General features: G+C 37.0%; 1 long non-coding RNA gene across 1 annotated transcript in view; it reads right to left on the bottom strand.

The window, feature by feature from the left end:
* Positions 1 to 4,137: 4,137 nt before the first annotated feature.
* The window catches only part of LOC129032654 (uncharacterized), a 31,369-nt gene continuing 17,626 nt past the window's right edge, over positions 4,138 to 17,880 (bottom strand). Inside the window, exons 2-3 of the long non-coding RNA XR_008501427.1 lie at positions 5,647 to 5,703; positions 4,138 to 4,390 (exon numbers count right to left, since the gene is read on the bottom strand). This is a non-coding gene — a long non-coding RNA (uncharacterized LOC129032654). The remainder of the gene's footprint in view (positions 4,391 to 5,646; positions 5,704 to 17,880) is intronic.

The raw sequence follows: 17,880 nt of genomic DNA on the forward strand, positions 1-17,880 counted from the left end.
ACCTCCAACTATAAAGCAAGTCATAAACCTTAGCTCTTTGTAATCAAGCAAATACCTTAAACATAGAATTGGACATCAAAGCATTATAATTAAATTGTACCTTTTTCTTCCAAATGTAGAATTACCCGTTATTAAAACAACAGTGTTTATAAATGTTCTGGTTTCCTTTCTCAGATATGTTTTTTATGCTCCTCCAGTTCATCTAGTTCATACGTTCTTCAAGGGAAGGCACATATGTTTCTTCCTTTGAGCTTTTAACCTCTAGTGTCTAGTCCATTACACCAAGTATTCTGGTCTTCAAGCAGTGAAAGTTTAAGTAATGCTTGATATTAGGTTGGTGCAAAAGTAATTGCGTTTTTTTTGCCAATATTTTGATGTCAAATAATTAGTACTGAAAAAGAATGAAATAAGTTGTCATTGATTTCTTCGTTCAAAGTTGTCCCTCCAAATATTACCTAAGCAACTACTATTCACTGTTCAATAAAAGGATATTTTTTCTAAATATTTCTAAATTTAGACCCAAGTCTGTTATATAAAAGATAACATGATCAGGGGCTACAAAATGAGTAGGCTGATAGCCAGCAAACTACATAAATATGGGCTGTACATACCATCATAGAGTTAAAGACAAACTCTAAGGGAAGATAGTGGAAAGAATAATTACCTCTTCTTGGGGCTCACCTCCACCAGTCTAACCACCAGTGATCGTTTGTCTAACAGGCACACGTCTTGGTTATGCTTCTGAATTTTTATAAGGAGCGTTTAACCCTAGTCTCTCCCTGGTTGGTTGTCAAAGCATATGTATCTGTCCTTATCAACAATGCAGGCTTTTGTGCTCCAGGTAAGATTGTGTTAGAGATTACAGCCTTTAACTCCCTGTGGTCCCATTCTTATTCAATGTCCAGCTGTGAGAAATAATATTTATGGAAAGGTGGTTCAAGGGCATTGCTGTTCATACATGACTCTAGATAAGCTAAATGTTACCGTTGGATTAAACTAGATCATAACAAGGCTTTGTACTTGAATACATTGTTTTGATTTCCTGTAGACCTGCCTTCTCCCAGTTTGTGCCTTGGTCTAAGCCATCAGCCTACAGAGAGAACCATGAAACTCCATGATACATGATAGAACTCACTGCTGTATTTACTGTATAGATTGACATTAGGGCACGGTCTGATGTATCACACAGTATCTTCATTTGATGACACCCAGGAATGAGGTTGCTCAATATCAGGAAAAACTGTTCATATCTTTTGTAAAAGATACTAACCTAATGCCATCCCCAAGACCCTCCTTTGCCCTCCTTGCTCTAAAAAGGTCAAAATGGCAGACACTAATTTAGCAGTCTCTCTTGTAGCCAGGGTGTTCATATGATCCAGTTCTGGCCACGAAACATAAAAGGAAGTCTACGAGGGGGTTTTTAAGGTGGCGATTGCTTCCTGATGAAAGCTACAGATGGAGAAGAGCTCTCTAGTCTTCTCCCTGCCTTGGTCATGGATATGATGCCACAAGTTAGCAATTCACTTGAGACAATGAAGCTACAAGTATGACGGAAACCAACATCCTAAGGATAGCAGAGACGACAGATAGAAAAAACCTGCATCATTGGTAATATGACTGAATTACCTCTGGGCTTCTTGCTATGTTAGAAAAAAATCCTAACAACGCCTGTAAGCCACTCCTAGTTAGGTGTTCCGTTACTTGCAACCTAATGTATCCCAACCAATAATCTAACAACCAGATTAGTTTTTATTTTATGGATTGTTATTAGTCTTGCAATTGAGGCTACTTCATCTTAACTTTAGCCACCAGGAAGTTACAAAATTGTAACCTATGTCTACCATGACACTATAAGTTCTGCTAGTTCAACTTCCTCAATCCTAAACATGGGTTGATGTTTATTTTCCTAAAATATTTATTTTGGTTTTTTGTATTATATGTACTTTTATAAGTCAAAATTTTTCTAGAGGATGGCAAGGTGTAAATAAACTTATAAACAAACCCCCCAAAATTTAACTCCACTGGAGGATTGAGAAAGTAGTTGGTTTATTAAAGTTTCACAGGAGGATGACATCTGGGTCCCACTCTTTTGTTCAATTCATGAATTCAAACCATTCCTAAGGTTTTAACTGAAGTGAATTTGTACGTAGTTTAAACAGTGGCCTATTAAAAATTATGCATCTATTAAATTCAGCACTTACTATAGGATCTTAAACTAGGGGGCCCACAACTGAACTTGAGGAAATCTATAAACTCCATGACGTAAGCAAAATTTTTATTTTACACACAAATGTGTATTTTCCTGGGTGAAGCTCTGAGGCTTTCAGCAGATTCACAAAGAAGTCTATTATCCCAAAAAAGTTATGACCTACTGGGCTAAGTTACATTTGCCTTTTTTGAGTCCCTGTCTCCCAAATCACCATTTTATTCATCTGGGTTTTTGCTTTCTGTCAAGACCCTAAGGTCTATCAGAAGGCTGATGCCTGCATCATTCTGAGAGTACACATTCAATAAATGTTAGTTGACTTGTATTGATATTTAATTATTTACACTGCTTTTGGTGTCTTTTGGAATAGCAGTGTCTGGTTGATCATTCTAAAGGCTCTGAATCCTCAGTTGCATCCCAGTGGGCTTAGCGTGTTGTAAACACACAAATCAAAGTAGTGTGAGGGAGGAGAAAAATCATTCCTTTCTAGGATAATGCATTTTTCATGAGAAACAGGTCATTACAGAACCAACCATTGCACCCATGCATGCTCTCATTCTACCTCTTCATCTCCTCTCTCTTTTCAAATTATCTCACCTCCTCCCCCTTCCCTCACTGTGTTCCCCTTCCACTTTATTATCCTGTATTTGATTGTTTTACCATCTCCTTCTTTAGTATATTTTAATGACTTCTACATAATATACATCTTTGAACTACTTTCCTGTGTCTTTGAACTACCTGACTCTCTGTTCCCCTTTTCCTCATGTGGCACCTGTCTCTTCTTCAGCTGCTGTACATGATACTGTCATGCTCCAAGTTGATCCATTGCATATTTTCACAAATTTCAAATTCCTGACACATAAAAAGGCAATATTCATACCCTGTTTTACCATGATATTTTGGTTCTCCCTGAAGATTTAATTTTATTGCAATTTTAATCTTTTTCCTATTCCTTTTCACATCTGTGAATATAGACCCAATAATTTACTTGTACCAATTTTCTAGTTATGCAAATTCTGTGGAAATTTCCACCCAGTTGATACATGTGAAGTGATCAATTCATCACATTTCATAGTTCAACTTTCTCTTCCCTGGTTAAAATTAAAAGTGGGTTTAAGTAAGCCAGAGATTTTTGAAGAAGATTTCTGTCATGAAAAGGATGACTCTATGGGGAGAAAGTCTCGGTGAAAATTTCACATGTCTGCTGAGAGTTGAGGTTTTTTTTTTTTTTTAAGAGCAGCTAAGTCACAATTTTTACCAACATTTTATTACATGCAGAGAGTAAACATCTGGAAATCATCCTGGGTAATCAGTGTGAATTTTTGTGGTGAAATAGAGGCTTATATTATATGCTAGAGTTTAGCGATTATAGTCTTAATGATTTGTACATTATTCATAAAATGCTTTGTTTTAAATCTGTCTTTAAAAAATAATATAGAATTCAAGTTATTTGTGAAACAGGAATCCTGCCACTTTATTTTTTACTTTACATACATCTCCCTGGGACAGTCTGGTTGTTGGAGAAGGGAGTTTAGTATTGGTTTGTTTTTGGTGTGTTTGCTTTTCTTCTTTAACTCATTATTTGTGAAATTTAAGAAGCAGTACAGATCCTAAGTCAGGCAAGTAAGCTAGAAAACAATCAAATTCAAAAATTACCCAGGCATGAAATCCCCTTGAACTAAGGAATGCTTCCAACATTAAGTTCTCCGTAAGCTTGAACTATAAATGATAACATTTCAAAAATACTTTTTAAAGGAAGATTCATATTAGGAAACTTGATCACCTAAAATTAGACAAACCTATCTTCTCTCACTATCCTAAAATAATAGCCTACACCCTTACCCAATATGATCTAAAAATAACAGATTGTATATCACCCCTAAAGTAACTTGGCTTGGGCCCAAGAACTAATACATACATGACACTCAGAATTGCATCCAAAAAAAGAAATGGCATTTTCTTTCTTGTGAGTTCTCACAGCACAGTAAGCCTCCATGGCACTATAATCCTAATTAATGTTCATCTTCTTCACTGTGTTCAAGTGTGAAAAATGCAAAGCAGCAACACTCTTCACTGGAAATCAGGCTCCCAAGAGCCTGCAGTTTTAGAAGGTGTGTCTCAAACTCGATTTTAAGTCTTCCAGTCTAATAGGGATTATGTGTCTTCACTCTGAAAGCTGATAACCTGAGGAATTAAAGAGCTGACACAGGAAAGGAAAACCAATGCAAGGAAAATGCTAGTTTTTATGTTATTTTATTTTTTCACTTAATATGAAGGAGTCATATGGATATAGGCCAAATAATGCTAGAAGTAGAAGAATACTAGGAATTACAACAGTAAAGAGTGGGGTGAAGGCAAGGAGGAGATGAAGATGGAGAAAATAACAAAAAGGGAAAAACAGCAGCTCAAAGGGGAAAGGCAACAGGGCTGCATCCTGACTTTTGTGGGCTTCTTCCTCCACAAAAAAAAATTAAAATTTCTATTTTACTACTGCATTGGAATGAAGATGAATACACTTATATTATGTATAAAAATATTTTCTTCAACCTGAAAGTTCATCTTTTTCTTCTGATTTTGAAAGAAATAAAAACGGGAGGGGGGAGGGATAACATTGGGAGATATACCTAATGCTAGATGACGAGTTGGTGGGTGCAGTGCACCAGCATGGCACATGTATACATATGTAACTTACCTGCACATTGGGCACATGTACCATAAAACCTAAAGTATAATAATAATAATAATAATAATTACAATAAAAGAAAAAAAAAAAAACATTTTTGTGTGCTCCTAAAAGTTCTGCGGGCCTAAGCACTGGGCCCACTGTGTCTAATGGTTAAGTCATCCCTGGCAGATAGAAAGAGAGGGAGGGAGGAGGAACTTTCTGCTTGGAAATGACAGGTGAATTAAAGCAAGCAAAAGAAAAATTAAATAAGCACATACGTGGAAGTGTATTTTCATCATTAGATATAAATTATATATTAAATTATTTATAATCATGCCAGGTAACCTTTATTGAATACTATGTGCTAAGCACATTACATTATCTCACTTATTCCACACAATAACCTTGAAATTAAGCAGAAGAAGATGTACCTTGATGCTTTAGGGCCTCTTGGGTCATAGGCTAGAATTCAGAATTGAATGCAATCACAAACGTAAGGTGCATAGAACTCCATTCTCAACCTACTTTTCCCAGGCAGTCTCTGTAACATCCCTGGCCTTAGCAGTCACCCATTGGCTGGTGACTACTAAATATATAGCTCCAGCTGTTTCTGTTAGGATATTTTCAATTGTCAATAACAAGACCCTTATCCTAATGATACAGGTGGCCAGTAAGCCATCAAGGCTAACCCCAGTATCCTTGGAATCACCCTATTTCACCCGCTTATCTCTCCTTACTTGAATTATTGCAATACCATCCTACAAGGCCTCCTTACCTCAAGTCCCCTTTGACCCATGTCCCCATTGCTACCAGAAGTATGCTTCCAGGTCGCCTAATGAGGGAAGAGAAAAGCATGTCACTATTTTATGTAACTTCCTGTAGTAGCTCCCCTTTAGCTTCTGGATATGGTCCATGTATTTTTTTATTTGGCAAATACTCATTGGGATCTCCATGTCAGATTTGGGTTTGGTGATATGGATGAAAGATGAACTAAATAGATGGGGTCCCTGCCTTCATGGGCATGTACATTCTAGGGGACCCTAGAGGGAATGGATGAGAGTACCTAGAGTGAAGTCCTGATCCAGAGAACAGAGCCACTAACCTGTTTTTAAGGAAAATCAGTTTCATGAGCTTGGAGGGGAAGGAGCTGCTAAAGAATCAAATAGTGATGTTCCCAGTGCTCTTCAGTGTTCTCAGAATTCCTTGAACCTTATTAAATTGCTCACCATAGTGTCTTCATAACTGTTAATGTCCCAGCCTTTCCCCTGGGAAAGCTAAACTTTTTTTCCTAATGCCTAAAACTTCTGTGCACATTATTTCATTTTATTTTTCTGCTTATTTATACCCTGCCTTGGTCCTCCTCCTGCCCCCACAAGAAAATATCTGGAATTTGGGATTGCTTGACCCATAGTAGAAACTCAAAAATGACTGAACACCTTGACAAGTGAAAAAACTGAGACCCAGAAAAGTTAAACCTGTTGCCCAAGGCCAACCAAATAAATTTCCTCTGAAAGCCACATAAGGTTGGAAGGCTTATCATGAAAGGTAAGTTCCGCATCATAGGCAGTGTCTGACAACAGAGTGGATGCTATGGGTCATAGATCATCCTGAGGTCCTCGTGGCCCTGTTCAAGCTGTGGTTCTGCAAAGCACAGAGCAGGTTGGCAACTTGCAATCCCTTGCAGAACTTCCTAACTTTAAATAAATTTTACAGCAATTTTATCTAAGTTCAAGATTTTAAATATTTTAGAGAATTTTTGGATAATGCCTACAAATCTTTTAAAGAAGTTTAATACGTTCTAGACAAATATACATTCTAATGAGAACCCAAAATTATATTTATCTATATAATATAATTTAGCCTTTCAGAAAATCAGTGTGCTATAATAAAAGCATAACACATTTTGTTCTTTTATTTATTGATTGATTTTTCTCTCACCTTAGACCTAGAAACACATTTTGTCCAGGAAAGGAATTTCAAGTGAGTGAGTTACGTTGAATGCCCTGAAAGAATAATGCAACTTCTGGAAATCCCATGGTATCAGCCAAAGTTGTCAATGAATCAAAAATCAACTTTGAGGAATGTTTTGGTATGTAGATGCTTCTAATGAATATGCTGAAATCATGTGAAATAGCCCTCATCAGCATCAACAAATATTTGTTAGGCTTATCATGTGGATGGATTAATGAGGATATGAAAGCCTTAAATGTCCAAAACTGACATTGCCTCAGGGTGCCCTCTTGGGTTCTTAAGCCTAGTTTTTATTTAACTAGGGTCCTCAGCTTTTTATTGGGCATCGTACCTTCAAATTATAATAAAATTAATTATAAAAATATTATTATTCTTATTTTAACTGTGCAACCCAAATTTCTGGAATATACCTGGCATAGAGCAGGGTGAAATCATACTTAGAAAAAAACAAACCAAAACTTTGAAGACATTTTGGTAGGATTCATCCCTCCTGAAAATCTGCTGGTCTATTCCGTGACATTGCTGACCAGTGTTGCATATGTTCAATTCAACGGTTTAATCAGTTATTTTTTAACTTAACACTGAGCATTTTCCTACCTCTCTAGAAAAGCCAGAGAGGAATCCAATCTTCTGTAAGCTCAAGAAATGCGTTAATATTTTTCTTATACCACCTAGTCAAATATCTTTTTTCCCAGACAGGTTCCGCTTTGTGGAAATGAGCTGCAAAGACCTGCCAATTCAACTTTCAATGATAAACAAAGCCTACTTGTCTTAAAATTTTGTCAAGGCAGAATTTTAACTGTAAATTTCATTTCAAATTGTACAGATTGCCCTATGTTTGCAGAAAAAAACCCAGCTTGTTAACAGTAGGACCCAAATACTAAACTTACAAAGGTAGTCCAAGAGGAAGCACCCAAGACAAACAGAAACTTCCAAAACCTAACACAATGTGGACATGCACATCACACTCAGATCTTTGCCTTCACTAAAAAAAGTAAACAGTGTGATGACATCATTCACAGCCAATTAAAGCACAGCCCCATGGCAAAGGAAGTGCTGGGAGATCCTTCTGCAACTGAGCATGAGAGTGAACATGCAATATGTTTAATAAGCTGTCCTAGTACATGTCCAGGTGTTCTAAGCTGTATTTACAAAACAGCATTTGTTGCTGCTTCAAAAACAGCTGAGGGTGGCCAGCAATATATCACATTCCACAAGAGGAGCAATTGCAGTGATGGACACAGGATGACCAGGAACAACCTTTGTTCGTCGTTCCATCACATGGCTCAATAATAAATATTACTCATCCAGTGTACACATAGGATGTGGTGAGGCAAAACCCTCTCCCAGAGGTCAGAGTTCACTCCCTTTTCCAGGCAGATCCCTTAATCAAATTTATTGTCTTTACTTTGGGGAACCACAATTTTCCCATCAAGTAGAAGGCAACCTTGGAACAGCAGATTGGGGCCTATTTATTATAGTCACTTTCAAGTTCTCCTTTTTTTCTTCTGAGTCCCAAACAGTTCATGGTCCCCTGGTCTTGATTAAACCAGTCTTGTATTTTGAAGTTTTGCTTTCTCTCTTATCTAGCCTCCCCTAAGTTCCAAATGATCTCACTTTGTAGTTTCATTGGCTAGAGATACCACAAAAGTCAGAAGTCACTGATAATGTACTTGGAGGCACAGGCCCATTTTATGAGATTCTATCGTTTTGGTTCTTCATGAGAACACAGTCTTTTTTTTGACACAGGGTTGTAGATGCATTACTAGGCATTAACAGAATTATAAAATAGTATTGTGCAATACACAATATAATCAATTTAACACAAAATATTGTATTATTTTAAAAACACAATATACTGCAGTTTTGACTTTTTTCTATAAAAAAAAAATAGCCCTTTTTTTTTATAGAAATTCAAAGTATATAGAAAACATCACACTCTATGCCTTCGTATGCAGAAAAGCCATAAAGAAAGAAAACTGGCCTGGCATGGTGGCTCATGCCTGTAATCCCTACACTTTGGGAGGCCAAGTCAGGTAGATCACCTGAGGTTGGGAGTTCAAGACCAGCCTGACCAACATGGAGAAACCCCGTCTCTATTAAAAACACAAAATCAGCCAGGTGTGGTGATGCATGCCTGTAATCCCAGCTACTTGAGAGACTAAGGCAGGATAATCACTTGAACAGAGGTTGCAGCGAGCTGAGATTGTGCCATTGCACTCCAGCCTGGGCAACAGAAGCAAAACTCCACCTTAAAAAAAAAAAAAAAAAAAAAAAAGAAGAGAACTGATAGAAAGAACTGGCACTCAAATGCCTATCTTGGACTTACCAAAAAAAAAACCAAACAGACAACATTTGACACAGAGTACATCCTCTGAACATCTTTATTAACTAACAATAAACTCATTTTATAAATACTGCCTCACTGAGGACCAAGTCTGAGCCAAGTTAGATACCTTCACTATGAATGATGCCTTTCCAAGAAGGACTACAAAGATCAGAGAAAGGCCAGTCCTCGTCTGGGTAGTCTGGTGTCTGAAGCAAGACTTTTTCTTAGTGCTTAACCCATGACTCTAGTCAAGTACCTCACACTTGTTCTGATCCTCCTAGTTGGAGGAAAATATTTATTATTAGAACTCACTGGACATCTGTATTCTTTTGATGATATGGTTTGGCTGTGTCCCCATCCAAATCTCATGTTGAATTCCCACGTGTTGTGGGAGGGACCCGAAAAGAAGTAATTGAATCATGGGGGCAGGTCTTTCCCGTGCTGTTCTTGTGATAGTGAATAAGTCTCACGAGATCTGATGGTTTTAAAAAGAGGAGTTACCCTGCACAAGCTCTCTCTTGTCTGCTGCCTCCCATGTAAGATGTGACTTGCTTCTCCTTGCCTTCTGCCATGATTGTGAGGCCTCCCCAGCCATGTGGAACTGTAAGTTCATTAATCCTTTTTTCCTATATTAATTACCCAGTCTTAGGTATGTCTTTATCATCAGCGTGAAAATGGACTAATACACTTGATATATTTAAAATTCCTCCTCTTTCAATAAAAAGCTGTCTCAGGGACAATGGCATGTAATAAAGTCTACACCTACCTCACTCCGAAAATCCAGGCTTCTTCTTGACCAGAAGTCACTCAAAAGGCTGAGCAGTTTCAAAGATCAGTGAGGGTTGGGCATGGACAATTCCATTTTACCTCTACCTTAGTCCTCAAGCTAACTATCACTGTTTACTTACCTTTACTTGCCTACATCTCTCCAGTCTCTGGGACATCTTCCTACTTACTGATATTCCTCTTTTCTCTGGAATGTAGAGATTGTATCTCAGACTCCCAACCATACATGCTGTTACAGTCAGGACCAACAAGAAGATGCTAAGATTCCCAAGTCCAACTCCCTCCCCTTGTGTTTTCCCCCACTAGGATAGCCGCTCTGAGGCCCTTGTAAATTTGCCCAGTGGATTTTTATTTCGGTCCTAAAGTTCAGAGTTTAATGGCGGGAAGTTAAGGAAGTGTGGGGCTTTTCTCAACCTTCAAACCCTATGGCCCCCAATAAAAAGGATTCCAGATAGCTTTCAATCTTTTCCATTTGTACTCTCAGTCCAAGAAGAGATTTTATCTGAGCATCATAAAAATCATGCCAAACAACAAGCCCTTCTCTGTTTTGGTCAGTTCAAATCAGTTAGTGATTTTTGCACTTTCTAATATTTTAAAGGACTGTTGAAAGAGTGTCCTAACATTTCTTTTGACATTGTTAAGAGAGTTTTTTTGGAACAATTCCAGAAATGATTCCAAGTTGGGGCTGGAGGAAAAGAGCCAAAGGCATAATATGGTTTGTATTTAAAGTTTCTCCATATCAGATGAGATTATTGTGTAGAAAGTTCCTTTTTCCTATGTATATTTTTAACCTACATTTTGCCTGCTGAAATGTAGCCAGTGGAATTATTGAAGCCCCAAACTTCTTTCTGAAAAGTAGCAGGAAATGCACTTCTTAGACAGAAATGACATTTCTGAAGTGGAAGAATTGGTGGAAATTAAGTTCCTCAGAGGGAAATTTTTTCTCACAAAGTTGGTGGCCCAGGCTCTGGTGAGCCCCAGGCCTAGCCTTTGGTAAATTTGAGAAATTGTCAAGCTGAGCTTGGGTGCAACCTCCTGCACATCCACACTGGCACACACAGCACTAAACACTTTAGGTCTTTGTCTGACCAATGCCAAGAAACCCCCAGAGAGTGCCCTACTGGACTTCTCTCTTCTCTGTGAAAATGTCCTCTTAGGAGGTTATCCTATTGTGAATAGAGGAAATAGGGTCAAATTACAGAATGTTGAATGCCACTGGAGGCAACGATTTTTAAAAAGATCTTGAAAATCATCCAGTAGGGTTATTTCCAGAACTGTTAATTTTTAATATTTTAGCTGAAAATTCCTGTCTTCAAAAAAAAAGTTTCAAAAAGGCCTAAGTATAAATAAGTGAACCAAGAGCTACTGGTTACAGCTCCTTTTCTTTCCAGAGGGAGAGCCTGGAAATCCCCAGATATTTAAAAAGCCATTACTGTAATCCAGTCCCTTCAATTCACAGATGACAAACTTGAGCCCAAAAGTGAATCAACTTATCCAACATTACCAAATGAAACAAGGACAAAAGTCAAAAGCTCCTCAAGGGTATGTCTTTACTGTCACTGGACCTGACACAGGCCCTCAAAAGCCCTGCAATAAATGCTAATTACCTGAATTCAACAATTTGTGTTATGGTGTTAATGACTGATCCAATCTTTAAACATTACCCCTCTTAGGGGTGTTTGCTTTCATTTAAACAGGATTCAGTTCCTTAGATCAAACAAGGAATATCTAAGAGCAAATATGTAGATGTTGTCAATAGGCTTGTTGGTACAGGAGAAAATTGAGGGTAGTATAACAGAACCTCCAGAAATAGACTCTCTGTCATTTGACAATAATACACAATTACATAATTTAATTGTGTGCATGTTGGGTGAGGGACAGGAGAGGAAGGGGATAAAAGCAATATCTGTCATTTTCATAAAAGTACCTAAAATAAGAAAACCTAAACCAAATCATATTGACTGGTGAAGTATGCTGAAGTTTGAATGAGAACACATTGAGAGTTGGTCCTACATTAATTCCGGTTGGAGCACGTCTGTTAGCTACTTCTGATGTCATCATGCATGTGTGTAATTTACACTGCTCTGTGTCTTACCATGAGAAGAATGTTTTCTGTTTTAAGATGAGTATAAGTTTTATTTTAATTTAAAGTTTGCCTTGATAAAACAAAAATACGGCTTTCAGGCCCTATCAAGTTATGCCTTGATAGCGTGATAATAGGAGCTTTTAGGCTTTCAAAATGTATTTGTTTCTTCCTCCATTTCTTCTAGCCCATAAGATGAATACATCATGATTACAGAAATAAGTGGATTATTAAAGTAAATTTGTTTAGATTGGGTAATGGGTTCCATTAAACGGCACCAGGTATTATGCTGTGAGTCAATGTGTAAATGAAAAATAAAGAGTAATTCCATTTGTCAGAGATCTAAAAAGCTTGACTCCCTGGAAAAAACAGCTACACCACCCATCACCACTATCAGCTTCATTCATTGCTCAACCAGCCAGACCAGACACTTTCCCACAGTACGCCTCATGATTACATTATTATTATTATTTTGGAGGTTAGTTGATGATGACAGGAGAAAAAAAAAAGGAACTCACATGAATTATGGTTTCACATTTACTGCAAAGGAAGAGGTTCGATTTTCCAATATGCTGCAAATCCCAACAGTCCAATGTGACACTGTAACTGTCATTTTGACAGACACATGAGTCAAAATCACAAATATCTAATTTAAAACACTATGGAGTTGCTTATTTTTCTGCAAGGCATAAATGTTGGCAACACATGAAACTGAATAATACAGAATTCATTAGGAATTCACAAGGGTGGTGAAAGTTTTCTATCTTGAAGTTAGGAGTAAAAAAACACCAAACCACTTTACATTCTGCATCCTGTCAAAACTATACTTGATGAGAAAATCGAGAGGAGATTCCAAAATATTTCCTCATCCAATTCTACCATCAAATGGCAAACATCTGATTTTGCCATCAATCAAATCATTGCCCTTTTCAGCCATTTTGGTGACTCCATCAAAGGATATTCAGCTCAACTGTTTGCGCATGTGCAATTGTGACTCAAGATGGTACGGAGGAAGAAATCCTGCTTTCTTACCTCTCAGAGACTATCATTAAGGATTACAATGTCTTTAAATTTGCCCAAAAGAGCAGAAATGATTAGAATACCCACGGAAGGTTCTCTAACAGTCAGAATTTTTGTGGAAAATAAAATAACAAAAGTTACCTGTTGTTGCCAAGTGTCAACTTCCACATATGGCCTGGGCATCTACAGAAAGACCTCAGTCTTGCTCTCAGAACACCAGATTGTCTGCCTTGCATTGTGAAGATCTGCATGCTTATCACATAGTTCTAGCCTTTGTTAAGCTCTAGGTTTGTTGAGAAATCTAGTGGGCTACATTCAAGAATTGAGAGATACAGCTGCTCGATTTTGGAATACAGAGAAAGGACTAGGAATCATTCTTCAAAATATTTAATAACTAATATGGCATAGGCACAGACAAGTCAAGACTGACACTGGCACAAATAATAGGTATCACTGCATTGGAGCATACTTACTGTACAATTATTTCACCCTTCAGAAATAACAATGAGATCACAACATAGGTATCAACATAGAAAGATGTCCAAGTTATAGCCAAGTGAGGAAACAAATTTGTGTAACACGAGGTATAACATGGTCCAATTGATAAATGTTTAGAGGAAACTGGTGAGACTTACAGATTACCCCCACAGGATTCTGGCAAATAGGTGTAGAACCTCAGGCAAAGAGATCTCCTGAGAGTCTTATTCCTGAGTTCTAGTCCTAAATCTACCATGTTGCTTAACCCTTACATGCCTCAGGTTCTATGAAATCAAGGAGTTAAACTAGAAAATCTTTATGCTATTCCAGTTCTCATTTGCTACGAGTGTAAGAGCAATTCTTTCTTAGGTCACTTTTGTGAAAGAAAGGTTTAAAAAACCTACTTCAAAGATTATTGCAAGGCTTAAAAAGAGCAGGTTTGTGAATACGCATTGTAAACTGTGAATATAGTATAATAACAATAATAATCCATAGCTTGAAAAAGCTATGTACTACATAAATTGTAGCCTGTACTACAATTTATTAGTTGTTCGTACTAGTTCTTCTTAACTTCAGCTCACTTGGGGATATTATGTACACAAATTCTTCATCAAAAAGTCCAGAGCCTTATGTTTAAGGTTACTTTAGGGGCTAAACCATATCAAATATCAGCCTCAGGGGTAAAAAATAAAAATCTGTTGCAGCAAAGTTGACTTAATTAAACTTCTGAAAAGTGAATCCTATTTTCCCACTGATGTCCTTGATAAAATCAAAATCACGTCTCCTAGAAAATATTTCAGTGGATTAGGTTGCAAACTCATTTTCCTATTTAAAGAATTATAGAAGTTAGCTAAATATCTTTGAGGGGTCTCTGTCAACTAAAATAGTCTATGGTTCTGATTCTGTTTTAGGATTCAGTCCAGGAGTTACCATTTCTCAAACTGGGATGCCAGTGGGTGTGTTCCGCTCAGATTTTCATGGGGTCTTAGGAATGTGTCTCCCCTCTTGATGTCAATCTGGTAAAGCGGGGTTTACTCTGAATTTGTTTCTTTTTTAACTGTATGGCCACCAAGGACAGAAATAGAATTTGGACTGATGTCACGGAAGGAACAATTCAACGTAAAAAACTTTCTAACAACCAGAGCTCTCTAATAAAGAAGTAGCCAGTAATCAAAGGAACTGAGTTACTGTGGCAGGAGAAAAGAAATAGGGGGAGCTCACTGCTTATTGGGGATAAGCATCCATTTTAGGATATTTTTGCTCATCTTTGATCTCTTCTAATTGTAGGCACCCTGAGGACAGCTTTTTAAATTTTGTTGCTTTCTGCATCTCTGGACATATTGTGGATATTTAATAAGTATATTTTTAATGATTGAAGGAATAACACAGAAGGGAATCCTGCATTTATTGAGCAGGGCATTGGAACGCAAACCTTTAAGATACTTTAACTGTGAAATTCTTGGAAGCATTCATCATCCTGTGGAAAGCTAAATTCAATGGTAAGTGGGCAATGTGTTAGTAAGTATTTTGCAATTTTTAAGAACCCTTTTCTATCTCCAGATTGTTGTCAGTTCCTTCTTGCAATTCTCTATTTAGAAGATTTTCTTTCTTATCTAAGGCTCCAACTTTATACTAGAGCCCCCAGAACTGAGAAATCACTATTCTTCTCATTGCAAAATGTCTAATATTTAAAAGAGCTATGCTGCCAAATTGTCTTTTACCAGCATAAGCCACATGCTAATTGGAAAAATATCTGATTCTGAAAAATTTGAAGTTTTACATTATGACAAATAAAACACAAATTTGATAACTTCTGGATTCTACCAGACTTGTTTGTTTCAAATAAAATATACTTGAATTTCATATTATTCTCGAGTACAGTCAGCACCCTGATTTGTTTATGTTTGTGATTTTGACTCATACTCTGAGTCTCAATTCTTTTGTAGGTGGTAAAATCAATTTAATGGATTAGAACACAGAATTAAAAAAAAAATAATACAGTGAAATGGAAAAATATCAGAATGCATCATGCCTACTAAGGAGAAGTATTTTTTTTTTTTTTTTTTTTTGAGATGGAGTTTTGTTCTTGTTGCCCAGGCTGGAGTGCAATGGCATGATCTCAGCTCACTGCAACCTCCGCCTCCCGGGTTCAAGGGATTCTCCTGCCTCAGCCTCCCAAGTAGCTGGGATTACAGGCATGTGCCACCTCGCCTGGCTAATTTTTGTATTTTTAGTAGAGATTGGGTTTCTCCATGTTGGTCAGGCTGGTTTTGAACTCCCGACAGGTGATCTGTCCACCTTGGCCTCCCAAAGTGCTGGGATTGCAGGCATCAGCCACTGCACCCAGCCGGAAAAGTATTTTTTAAATGAAACTTCCATTTCAGTAATTTAGATTTACATGTTTGCATATGTGTGTTGTGATATCAAATGTATTTCTTACAGTAGATCATGAGCAAAGAAAAGTTCTGAGACCCTTTAAAATAATATCTGCAGTATGTCAATAGTATTATGTATAAATAATATCCACAGTATATCACTATCCAATTTTTTCAGGAAATCATTTTGATAGATAATCCAGCTCATACATGTGAAATTACTCAGTTCAAACTTTCTCATTAGCACTAAGGGGAACAGATGACCCAGTTCTCAAGTTTCATGCACTTCAGTTAACTGGAATTAAAATAAGTGGGGGATGCTCTTTATTTTACATCATCCACAGAGGAACTGAAGGTCAAGTGCTTCGCAACTCAAGGGTCCAGACGTATATGCCCCTGCTTCCTTCCCCAGGGTCAGTGCACAGGCATTGTTCCTTTCCTGGAGTTATCTTTGTTGTCTTCTTTCCACCTTTATAGCCCACTATTATTACTGTCTCCTTTACTTTTTTTTTTTTTTTTTTTTTTTTTTTTTTTTTTTTTTTTTTAGCACTTGGCAAATACGTGAGGCAAAGTTTATAGGAGTTAAATATTTCTAAGAATATTGCTCTTAAAAGGTTTGTTAGAAAGGAGTCCTTTCTTCTACCCTCCTTACTTTCCTCCCCTTTCCCCCTCTTTTCTCCACTCTCCCAAGACCACAAGATAAGTGTTTAAAGCCACTTTTGTTCTCCAAAGTGGTCTCTGTCTCCTTTAGAATGGGGAAAGTTTCTATGTATGGTGGCAGTGGTTGGAATAAGTCAAAATGAAAAAGGTTAAGAGAATGTAAACACTTTTAAATTGTCTTTTTCAATTTTCTTTTAGTAGCTTTAAATAGCTATAAATAATATACACTTCATACACAGAGGAAAGTTAATTCTTATAAATATTCTTTCAGGAGAAATGAAATGTTAGATGCTTTTCACTTGGTAATATATTTTCCATTTACTGATTCTTTTCTAAAAGACTCCCCCTGCCCCCAATTTCTGTCTTATCAGTATAGTCCATAGAGAATATTTGACTTGAAGCTGAATCTGTTTTCTCAATTTTTTGAGTGACTATTCTCTAAAGAAAGTATTATTAAAAGCAGACTTCCCCCAAATTGACTTTAACAGCAATTATTTTCTTTGAATATGAGAAGGATATTTTGATTTCCCAAATGCACATTAACTGAATTTTTGAACTGGATATTTTATGGCTGAGTTTTCTCTATTTTTTTCTGTAATAGAAACATTACATTACATTGTCTCCCTGAGAACCCTAAAGCTGGAGGTCCCATGGTATGTGTCTTGCATAAAATAAAACAGCAGATGACAGCAAATTCATTTTTCTACTCTGCCATAGCTCCTATAGCTCACTAACTTTTGAACTATGGCTGTGCTGAGTGAATTTTCTTGTCAGGCCCTGTAAAACTACTTTTCAGAGAGAGCAAAAGCAACTTGAGTTTTCTCAAAGGGACCTGTGATAGTGGACAAGTCACACTGCTTTTCTGGGCATCAGTAACTTCTACTGTATAAATAAGAACTTTCAGATAGAATAATCTCCACGGTTTGTTTTTTTGTCTTTCTAGCAATAAAAAAGTATTGACTCTGTTAACCAATATTTAATCATTTTAAGTCAAACAAAACTAATTTTTACATCATTGTAGTGTTACAAATGTATTTGGTTTCTTTTATACTGTTTAGAGATAACTTCTTAAATATATATTGGATTTCAGTATTCTATATATAAATTTGAGCATTTCTTAATGGGGGAAAAAAGATTAAAACTCATATTGGCTCAATTATACTGGAGCAGGGTGAGAGCATCTCACAAGGCAAGAGCAAAGACAGCCCCGAATGTCTCCTCCCCTTTGTTGAAATATTACCAGCAAAACCCGAGTGATCAAAAAAGACTCACAAATTATATGGCAGTCCACGCCCACAAAACATGATA

This window comes from Pongo pygmaeus, chromosome 2, assembly GCF_028885625.2.
Source record: "Pongo pygmaeus isolate AG05252 chromosome 2, NHGRI_mPonPyg2-v2.0_pri, whole genome shotgun sequence".
In the NCBI taxonomy this organism is placed as follows: domain Eukaryota; kingdom Metazoa; phylum Chordata; class Mammalia; order Primates; family Hominidae; genus Pongo; species Pongo pygmaeus.